The following is a 9995-nucleotide window of genomic DNA, read 5'->3' as shown; positions in this document are numbered from 1 at the left end:
CTTCTCACCTAGTTTAAAGCCCTCTCAATGAGCCCTGCCAGCTCCTGGGCCAGGATCCGTTTTCCCTTGGGGACAGTTGGGACCCATCTGCGGCCATCAGGCCAGGTGCCGAGTAGAGCGCCCCGTGGTCAAAGAACCCAAAACTTCTGCGTTGGCACCAGCCTCTGAGCCACGTGTTTATCAGGTGGGCTTTTTGTGTCCTCTCTGAACCGTTCCCTGCCACAGTAGGGATGGACGAAAACACCACCTGTACTCCCGCTCCGTCCACTAACCCTCCCAGCCCGCTAAAGTCCCGTTTGATAGCCTTCAGGCTTCTCTCATCAGTGGTATCACTGCCAGCCTGGACTATCAGTAGCGGGTAGTAATCAGAGGGGCGAACCAGGCTGGGAAGCTTTCTGGCGACATCCCTGACCCCGGCCCCAGGGAGGCAGCAGACTTCCCTATGGGTGGGGTCAGGCCGACAGATAGGGCCCTCCATTCCTCTGAGAAGGGAGTCGCCCACCACGATCACCCTTCTCTCCTTCTTGGTGGGAGCAGTCTTGAGGCGTGGAGCAGACTTCCTCGCTCTGGGCTTCCTGGTTAGCTTTTCTGCCACACCCTCCTCCACCGGTCTCTTGAGCTCCAGGGCCTCAAACCTGTTGTGTAAGGGCACCTGGGAAGGTGGGGCAGGCAGTGGGGGGAGTTTCCTGCAACACTGAGCAGGGACCTGTCTCCACTCCTCCTCAACTCCTAGGTCCCCTCTCTCTGCCTGACAGCGACCGGGCAGGGGGTCCACCCCCATCTGGGGAGTCTCACCCCGGTGCTTCTCCTTCAGGCCTTGCAGGGAGTTGCTCCACCAGTCTATCTCCCGCTCGCACTCCCTGATGGCCCTCAACCTCTCCACCTCCTCCTTGAGCTCTGCCACTACGCGGACCAGGTCGTCCACCTGCTCACACCTCACGCACACAGTATCTCCGCCTCCCTCGGATGGCAGCAGCAGGCTCTGGCACTCCCTGCACCCAGAGACCTGCACTGCCGTATTTCTGAGCGGGTACTCTTTCTGGGTGCCTACAGACTTTCTAGCGCAAGCTCTCTGCCTAGCAAGGACCATAGCGGCCTAGCTAGTGGTCGAAAGCCATCAGTTGAGGTGTTCTTAGGGGCGGGGGGATCGCCAGGGGCGGGGGGATTGCCCGGCCCTCCCTGCTCGCCCTGCCTGCGCGAACTGCCGCGCAAACTGACGCGCCCCGCCTTTCTGACATGCCCCGCCCTGTTTGCCCGTCCTGTTTGCCGCGCTCCTGGTCGCTCGCGCTCCCCAGGGGCTGCTTTTGAACGGCCAGAGGGGGCTCTGCTGGCTCCGCCTACACCTCGTCAGCGTCCCTCACGAGGGCTGCCGGGCTGTGGCGGCTCCCTCGGCTGCCTCGAGTGGCCTCGATGCCGGGGAAATAGCCCTGCCTGTCTCGATCCCCCGCTCCGCTGCAGAACGCGTTTGCCCCGGAGCCGATCGCCTCAGCAAGTGGCTAATGAAGGGCAATGAAGTTGGTGAAAGGTCTGGAGAACAAGTCCTATGAGGAGTGGCTGAGGGAGCTGGGGTTGTTTAGCCTGGAGAAGAGGAGGCTCAGGGGTGACCTTATCGCTCCTTATAGGTATCTTAAAGGAGGCTGTAGTGAGGTGGGGATTGGTCTATTCTCCCACGTGCCTGGTGACAGGACAAGGGGGAATGCGCTAAAATTGCACCAGGGGAGGTTTAGGTTGGATATTAGGAAGAACTTCTTTACTGAAAGGTTTGTTAGGCATTGGAATGGGCTGCCCAGGGAAGTGGTTGAGTCACCATCCCTGGAGGTCTTTAAAAGAGGTTTAGCTGTACAGCTCAGGGATGTGGTTTAGTGGAGGACTTGTTAGTGTTAGGTCAGAAGTTGGACTCGGTGATCTTGGAGGTCTCTTCCAACCTAGATGATTCTGTGATTCTGTGAATCCATATTAATGGAACATTGGAAGACAATATCACTGTTTGTACTGGTAGCCTCTTTACAGGACTTTAGATAGGATCACAGTAACTGCTCTATAAATTGAACAGCTGGTAATAACTAAAGCATTAAAATTTTTTTCTGATTTATATTTTAATCAATTGCAACATGGTGCAATTCCATTTTAGCTGTAGCTTTCAAATTGTTTGCTCAATAGAGATTGCTCCATTGCTTTTGATTGACACAATGTTATTACATTTTTATTGACTTTTACAGTATTTTTTACAGTATTCAAGGAGAAAAAGTAAAACAGAAAAGCAACATAGTAATATTTCAAGATGGAAGAAGGCCATAAATATACAGAGAAGGTACAATTTACAGTAACAGGAAATTACAAAATAATGATAACTCCCTTGCCCTCATGCCTAGTTAGTCCCCCTGTGCACCTTTTTGGAACATGTCAGTAAAACATGAAATGTTTGCCTACTGTGAAAAGTTAATGGATGACGGAGTTGGCAAATACTTTAGGATAGTTATAAAGATTATTTAAGATACAAATTAGCTGCAATTCAGATGAACCCAAGTGCCTCTACAGGATTTCTTAGTTGTAAAAATGTTAATTATTTGAAGAACAGGGTTTGGTCTAAATCAAGCTGTGGTGGTTTTACCGTGCTAGGCCGTTGAACACCACAACCGCTCTCTCACTCCCCCTCCTCAGATGAGGAGGGGAAGAAGTAAAGGAAAGAACAACTCACGGGTTGAGAGAAGGATGATTTAATTAAAGAGAAATATATATATATATATTATTAAGGAAATATTATTATTAATTAAACAATTCAACTAAAGGGAAAAAAGGGAAAGGGGAAGAGGGAGGGGGAAAGGGAATAACTAAACAAAACAAGTAAAGGCTATGTGGAAGTGCAGAGGAAAGAAATTACTCTCTACTTCCCACAAATGAGCGATGCTTGACCACGTCCTTGAAGCAGGGACTCAACGCACATAGCCGGTGTTCGGGAGGAGGACAGACGTCTTCACAACGAGAGCCCACCCCTCCCCTCTTCTTCCTTTTTCCACCTTTTATTGCTGAGTGTGACATCATATGGTATGGAATATATGGAATATCCCTTTGGTTGGTTTAGGTCAGCTGCCCTGGTGATGTTTCTTTCTCACTTTTTTTGCCCACCCCCTAGGAGGGTCAGAGAGAGTCCTGATGCTGTGCCAGCACTTCTCAGCAGCAGACACAACACCGGTGTGATACCACTGCTGTTCTAGCTACAAGTGCAGAGCGCAGCACTGTATGGGCTGCTGCAGGGAAAGTTAACATCCCAGCCAGACCCAGTACACAAGCAAAGCCAATAAAAAAGATGTGGAGATTTAACTACATGTAAGGAACATAAACATAATTATAATCAAGTGGAGGACTTGTTAGTGTTAGGTCAGAGGTTGGACTAGGTGATCTTGGAAGTCTCTTCCAACCTAGATGATTCTGTGATTCTGTGAAGCAACCACCGGATGGCTGGAAACATATTCTGTGCCCCATGCCACTGCCCGAAACACTATCTTGGTCCTTGAAAAGCAAGTCCTGTGGTGACATGGCACCCCAGAAAGAATTGAGTCAAAAAATGAACTAATTTCCAAAACAACCTTATAGCCACTTGGGCCAAAGAACATGGTATTGAGTGGGTGTATCACATCCCCTATCATGCACCAGCCTCCGGGAAAGCTGAGCGATACAATGGACTGTTAAAGACTACACTGAAAGCAATGGGTGCTGGGACATTCAGAAATTGGGATGCACATTTGGCAAAGGCCACCTGGTTAGTCAATACCAGGGGATCTGCCAACCGAGCTGGACCTGCCCGATCAAACCTGTTGCATACTGTATAAGGGGATCAAGTTCCTGTAGTGCACATGAGAACCGTGCTGGGGAAGACAGTCTGGGATACTCCTGCCTCAGGAAAAGGCAAACCCATTCGTGGGATTGCTTTTGCCCAGGGACCTGGATGCACTTGGTGGGTAGTGCAAAAGAAAGGGGAGGTGAAGGGAATGAACGACACGACTCCAGGCTGGTGCATAGCTGAAGCAACTTGATTGTCTAACCCCTCTACTTATATAGACTTAGCGTATCTACAGGCTTTTATCACTCGACTTGGCAAAGCTTGCTCGTTAGCCATTATTTATTGTTCACAAGGCGATCGTGTGGCAGCCATATCTCCTTTGAGTGTACTGAGAGAAACAGGGCAGACTGCACCTGTTGTTTTTGTTCTTATCTTCAAGCTACGTGACTTTCACCTTGTTCTGCATTTTCCCATTTTTCACTTCATCTCTGTATGTAATATACTCCACATACTTTCTGACTGATTTCCCACAATTCCCCCTTTTTTATTTCTAACAGCCAAGCTGATTGTATTGAGCGTAAAAGCATTCTTTGCAAGCATTGAAACAAGCACGGTACAACTAGCAACAGGGTGAAAGTCACATGCAAAATTACCATTGTAAAGTAGCGTGCCTACTAGAATCTACATCAGTCAACAAGCCACTAAGCACTAGGGATGGTGCTTCGCCGCGATGCTGCTTCTCACTCGCACAGCACAATCACACACTCACACAAAGAGGCCTCTTTCACTTTTCATTCATACCACAAAAGAATATAACTTAAAATAATTTGTCCGCGGCTTCAGGAGGTCCTTGTCTACTCCCGTGGTGAGCGGCTGAGAGTGGAGACCCCTCCAAGGAAAATACTCGGGGTGCACCTAGGGGCGTCCGTTCCACAGTCGATCCCACAGCCGAGCAGAGCTGCTCCTGGCACAAGGAATGATGCTATTATAGTTTTGTATAATTACACCAAAGAGATGCATTGCAATAAGGAGCGAGTGTGACATTGACAATTTGTTTCATGGTTTGGTTTTTGCCCATGTAATTGAACCTTACACATGCAGTGGCTGTTACACTTCCCAGGATATCTAATTCCTGTGGCTCTAGGGGTGCTTGCTGCAAGTAGACAGTCCAATCTTTGTTATCTGCCAGGATCCCCACCAGACATGTTGTAAATGGGTCGTTAGCACTAGCCAGGGACAGGCACATCGCTTCTTGTCCTGTCATGTTGGCGAGGGTGACCCAGATGTTGCGGCATGGTTGGATGGAGACCCAGGATTCCCCGAGCTTGCAGAGCTTGAGGAGGATGAAGGTTCTAGCCAAGGACGGACCGCTCGCGCTGGGACCCTTGTCCTATCCCTGTGGAGACACAAGCATTCCCTCGCCCCCAGGTTAATAAAGAGTATGGTCCCTCCCACACCCCTGTATTAAGATTATGAATTTTAACAAACGGTCTATCCTCGTATAATGAAGTGAGGCCTGTCTTTTGAGCTCCAAAGTGTTTGACTATTGGAGAAATTTCTTCATGTAAGAAAGGCATAGTTAGGTGGTTCATCACATATATAACCTTTGCAATTCTATTTTGTGGTGTCTCCATTGTCTCCCCCTTTTTTTGTTTGTCTAGTAAGGATTTAAGTGTTCTGTGTGTACATTCCACTATAGCTTGTCCTGTCGGGGAGTGCGGGATTCCTGCTTTATGAGTAATACCCCAAGTGTGAAAAAACCTTTCTGTGCATTTACTAGTGTAGGCCGGCCCATTATCAGTTTTGATTTCTAATGGAATACCTAGGGCTGCAAAAGCAAAATGAGCTTGCACATGCCTGCTTGTCTCCCCACTCAATGGAGTTGCCCATACAGCATGTGAAAAAGTGTCTACAGAGACGTGGACGTACTTTAACCGGCCAAATTCAGGGACATGGGTGACATCGGTTTGCCAGAGTTGTAATGAGTTGAGACCCCTAGGGTTTACTTCCTGTGATGGTCCCTGTACTTGTCAGGGCAGGTCTGCACTATAAGTTTTGCATCCCCTAATGGAATTGTAAATTGTTTGGCTAATGACTTAGCCATCTGGTGAAAAAAATGATGGGAGGCACGAGCTTGGAGGAGCTTATCAGGGACTGGGGGATATATGACCAAATTGGTCAAACTGTCAGCTCGTGTGTTGCCCTCGGTAAAAATGCCTGGTAACGAGGTGTGACTGCGAATGTGTATGATGCAATATGGATGCAGATGTCATTCTATTAAGAATAAGAGTTCCTTAAATTTCAGGAATAACACCTCATTCTGAATATGGCATATTTGCGCTCGTTCTATTCGCTGTATGACTCCCATGGCATATTGGGAGTCGGCCACAATGTTCAGTGGCTCCTGTTCCCAATGTTTAAAGGCCATGACGATAGCATGAAGCTCCACAATTTGGGGAGAGCCTTGCACTACATCGATTATACCTCGCCATTGTTCGTTTTCTTTCCATGTAACAACCGCCTTTCCCGTTTTCCCAAAGCCATCAGTGAAAACCGTCCTCCCCTGTACAGGTTGCCATTGACATAAAGGTTTTGGTTCAATTCTTATATTGTTACAGAAAGTGATTAACTTATGAGAGGGGAGATGTATATCGACACCCAGCGAAGCCTGTAAGTGCAAGTTGCATCTCCAAGCTGTTTTGTAAACACCAGTCAAGACAGTCTTTTAGAATAGGCACAACTATAGTGGAAGGTTCAACCCCAGCTATCTTGACAATTCGGTCCCTGCCTTTTCTTACTAGGGCTGCAAACATTTCCACCCTTGTTGCTAATGTCTTTGAAGGTTGGTGCAGCAGAAATACCCATTCCAACAGCAGCAGTGGGTCTGGAGTGTTCGGGTCCCATTGTGCTATGATAGCTAAAGGTTGCGGATTCTGGTTGCATATATACAGGTGAATAGGTAAATTTTCCGCCCGTCGATGACACTGCTGTTTCATTAATTTCTCCTCTATGTGTTGTAATGCCTCTTTTGCCTCTTTTGTCAATTGGCAGGGTGCAGTAATGTCATTGTCCCCTTTCAAGAGGTCGAACAATGGCGCTAACACCTGATTGTTTATTCCACAATAGTTCCGTATCCAATTAATATTGCCAATGAGTTTCTGTAGATCATTGAGAGTCTCAGCCTCATGTGTGATAGTAACAGTTTGAGGTTGAATGGTTTGCTGTAAAATTCTCCACCCCAGATATTTCCACGGGGCCTCTAGCTGCATTTTTTCAGGGGCTATTTGCAAACCCCATGCCTGCAGTTCTTGCATAAGTTGTGGCACTATTTTCTGTATTGTGGATTCTGAAGTCGAGGCTACCAAGATATCATCCATGTAATGATAGATATACGCCTCAGGAAATTGTTTCCTAATAGGGTTCAAGGCTTTTGCAACATACATTTGGCATATTGTTAGGGAATTTTTCATTCCTTGCGGAAGAACAGTCCAGTGGTATCTGTCCATAGGTTCACTTTTGTTTATCTTAGGTGCTGAGAATGCAAATTTTGGTGCATCTGTCGGATGGAGCAGAATGGTAAAGAAACAGTCCTTGAGGTCAATGATTATAATATTCCATTTCCGTGGGAACATGGTGGGCGAAGGCAGGCCTGGTTGGAGGGATCCCATCTCCTCCATGACCTCGTTTATTTTTCTTAGATTGTGTAGAAATCTCCATTTCCCGCTCTTTTTCTTTATTACAAACACTGGTGAGTTCCAAGGGCTGGTAGTGGGGGTTATATGTCCTGCTCTCAATTGTTCCTGGACAAGTTCTTGTAATGCTGCGACCTTTTCAGCAGAAAGCGGCCACTGATCCACCCACACTGGTTGTTCAGTCTTCCAAGTGAGCTTTATTATCGGTCGCTCATCAATGGCCGCTACCGAAAATTTTCTGGGCAACTCATGGTAAATTGTCTTGTGCCATTGTGCCTTGTGCCTTGTGCCATTAGTCTCCTCTGCCAAGGAGACTAATCGGAATGAGGGCGGCATATGGTCTTATCAAAAAAGCGGAGCCCTCTTGCGTTTTTACTGTCAATGGGTATTTCGATATGTGTGTCTGTGACACCCCCCCGACTCCAAAAAGCCCTTTTATGGTCGAATCCAGTGGCCATTCACTTGGCCAGTCCTTTAGAGCTACGACTGTGACGTCAGCTCCTGTGTCTACCAACATCGATATTACTGCTTGAGTGGTCTCTGCAGGTTTTGGGTAATAGAATGTCAAAGTCAGCATTGGCCTTGGATTTGCGACGGCCGTAGCCCAGAAAAGTTCTGGCTGACCAGTTGAATCAAAACCTGCGCTTCTCCATACATTATCCATACATACGTATGGGGTGCTTTTGTTTGAAATAATATTAATTGAGCTAATCGGGTTCCAGCAGGAATGTGTATCGGAGGAGAAGGGGTCCAAACCATTGCGTGTATTATGCCGTTGTAGTTAGAGTCAACCACTCCTGGTAACACAAAAAGTCCTGCTAGAGTAGTATTGGACCGCCCCATTAATATAGCATAGCATCCTTTCCTTAATGGTCCTTTGACATTCAATGGCACCTTCCAGTCTACCTTTTATTCCAGATGGTACAGTCTACTGTTGTGGAGACATCCACTCCAGCGCTCCCTTGGGTTTTGGCTGAGAGGGAGTCAAATGTGACATATTCGGGGGTTCTCGAGGGGGAACTACTGTGGATGTCATCATGACTCTCGAGGTGGCTGGTGTAGCACTCGGAATCGGCCGCCCTCCATGAGGTATTTGTGTCATCGCGCGCCCTCGTCCCGCGCTTGGCCTCCCATTTCCCTTCCGGGGTGGAAGGGTCTGGCTTTCTGCATGATATCTGGAGTGGCACTGACTGGCCCAGTGCCAACCCTTTTTACATCGTGGACACATACCGGGTGGCCCAGTGCCGCCAGCCGTGGTATCCCCCCTCTTATGTGGGCAAATTAGCCGCAAAATGTCCTGTTTCTTGACAATGGAAGCAACGCTTGTCGTTATTCATAGCTAGTGCTGTGGCAAAAGCGCCGGCTAGAGCGGTCGTATGGTGTTCAACTGAGCCCACCCGATTGCACGCCTCTATCATTTGTACTAGAGAGATCCCGGTGGGCATGGATTGCAAAATCTTTTTACAGTCTGTATTCGCATTTTCAACTGCCAGTTTTAGTATCAAGGCATCTTTTGCTTCTTTGTTATCAATCTGCTTATCCAATTAATCTCTTAGTCTATCTATAAATTGCATGTAGGGTTCGCTGACCCCTTGCCGTATACTGGTAAAGGAAGGCTGGCTCCTCCCTGCCTCTGGTAATTTCAGCAGGGCTTGTAATGCCAAGTGAGCCGATTGTCGCAAAATGGCATCATTGAGCCGCGCTTGTAGTCGGGGATCCAGTCCCCATAAGCTGTGGGAGTCCGGCACCCAAAAGAGGGTCGCCCGGGGGTCTTTCAAGATTCTGTAGCACTGCCACCTCACACATTTCTTTCCATTTCTATTCCCACAATAATTTTTGAGTCGGGGTGAGGATCATAGCGGCTATTTGGCGGCAATCATAGGGTACCAGTAACTGACACGACATAACATTTTCTAATAATGATTGGGTGAAAGGGGCATGTAACCCGTAGGTGGTAACTGTTTTTCTTAATTCTTTAATCAGATTCCACTGGAAAGCTTGATATTCATTTGGCCCATTATTCCGCACCATTACCGGGAAAGCCATACCAATTGGATCTCCGTCCTTTAGTGCCTCCTGGCGCATCTGTTCCCAATGCTTGCAGGGGTCAAAATCTTTTTCTAGTGATGAGATGCTATATCTAGGAGACAGAGACCGGAGGTTCAGTGTCTATAGGGGGCGCCGATGGTGATAATGGCGGAGGGAACGAATTGGAGTCCGCACCTGGCTCCTTTTGGAGATCTATTAAATTGGCAGGCTCCGCCAGCGCACAAACACCTCCTTGTGCCTCACTAGCTTGAGCCACGGCAGCTTATATCCTTTTCTCCGTGCGCCAGGCTTTTAATGTTTCAGTTACCAAACACCAGGTAGTCATTACTTCTGCCGCTGTTGTATCCCCACGCGAAATGGCCTCCCAAATGATAGTCCCCACTTTTTCCCATGTCTCTGCATCAAACACCGCCGAAACCTTCAACGAGGCACCATTTTTTTTGCAAAAGCTTTAACAGTAGTTTCAACTTAAA

At 47.8% G+C, this 9995-nt stretch overlaps 1 long non-coding RNA gene across 1 annotated transcript in view; it reads left to right on the top strand.

The window, feature by feature from the left end:
• LOC118158078 overlaps positions 1-9650 on the top strand; it is a 15165-nt gene extending 5515 nt beyond the window's left edge. Inside the window, exons 2-3 of the long non-coding RNA XR_004746785.1 lie at positions 8298-8299; positions 9618-9650. This is a non-coding gene — a long non-coding RNA (uncharacterized LOC118158078). The remainder of the gene's footprint in view (positions 1-8297; positions 8300-9617) is intronic.
• The last annotated feature ends 345 nt before the right edge of the window (positions 9651-9995 follow it).

The sequence above is a fragment of the Oxyura jamaicensis genome, assembly GCF_011077185.1.
Source record: "Oxyura jamaicensis isolate SHBP4307 breed ruddy duck chromosome 18 unlocalized genomic scaffold, BPBGC_Ojam_1.0 oxy18_random_OJ71577, whole genome shotgun sequence".
Classification (NCBI taxonomy): domain Eukaryota; kingdom Metazoa; phylum Chordata; class Aves; order Anseriformes; family Anatidae; genus Oxyura; species Oxyura jamaicensis.
Note: the sequence above shows the minus strand (reverse complement) of the source record. Positions and strands in the feature narration are given on the sequence as shown.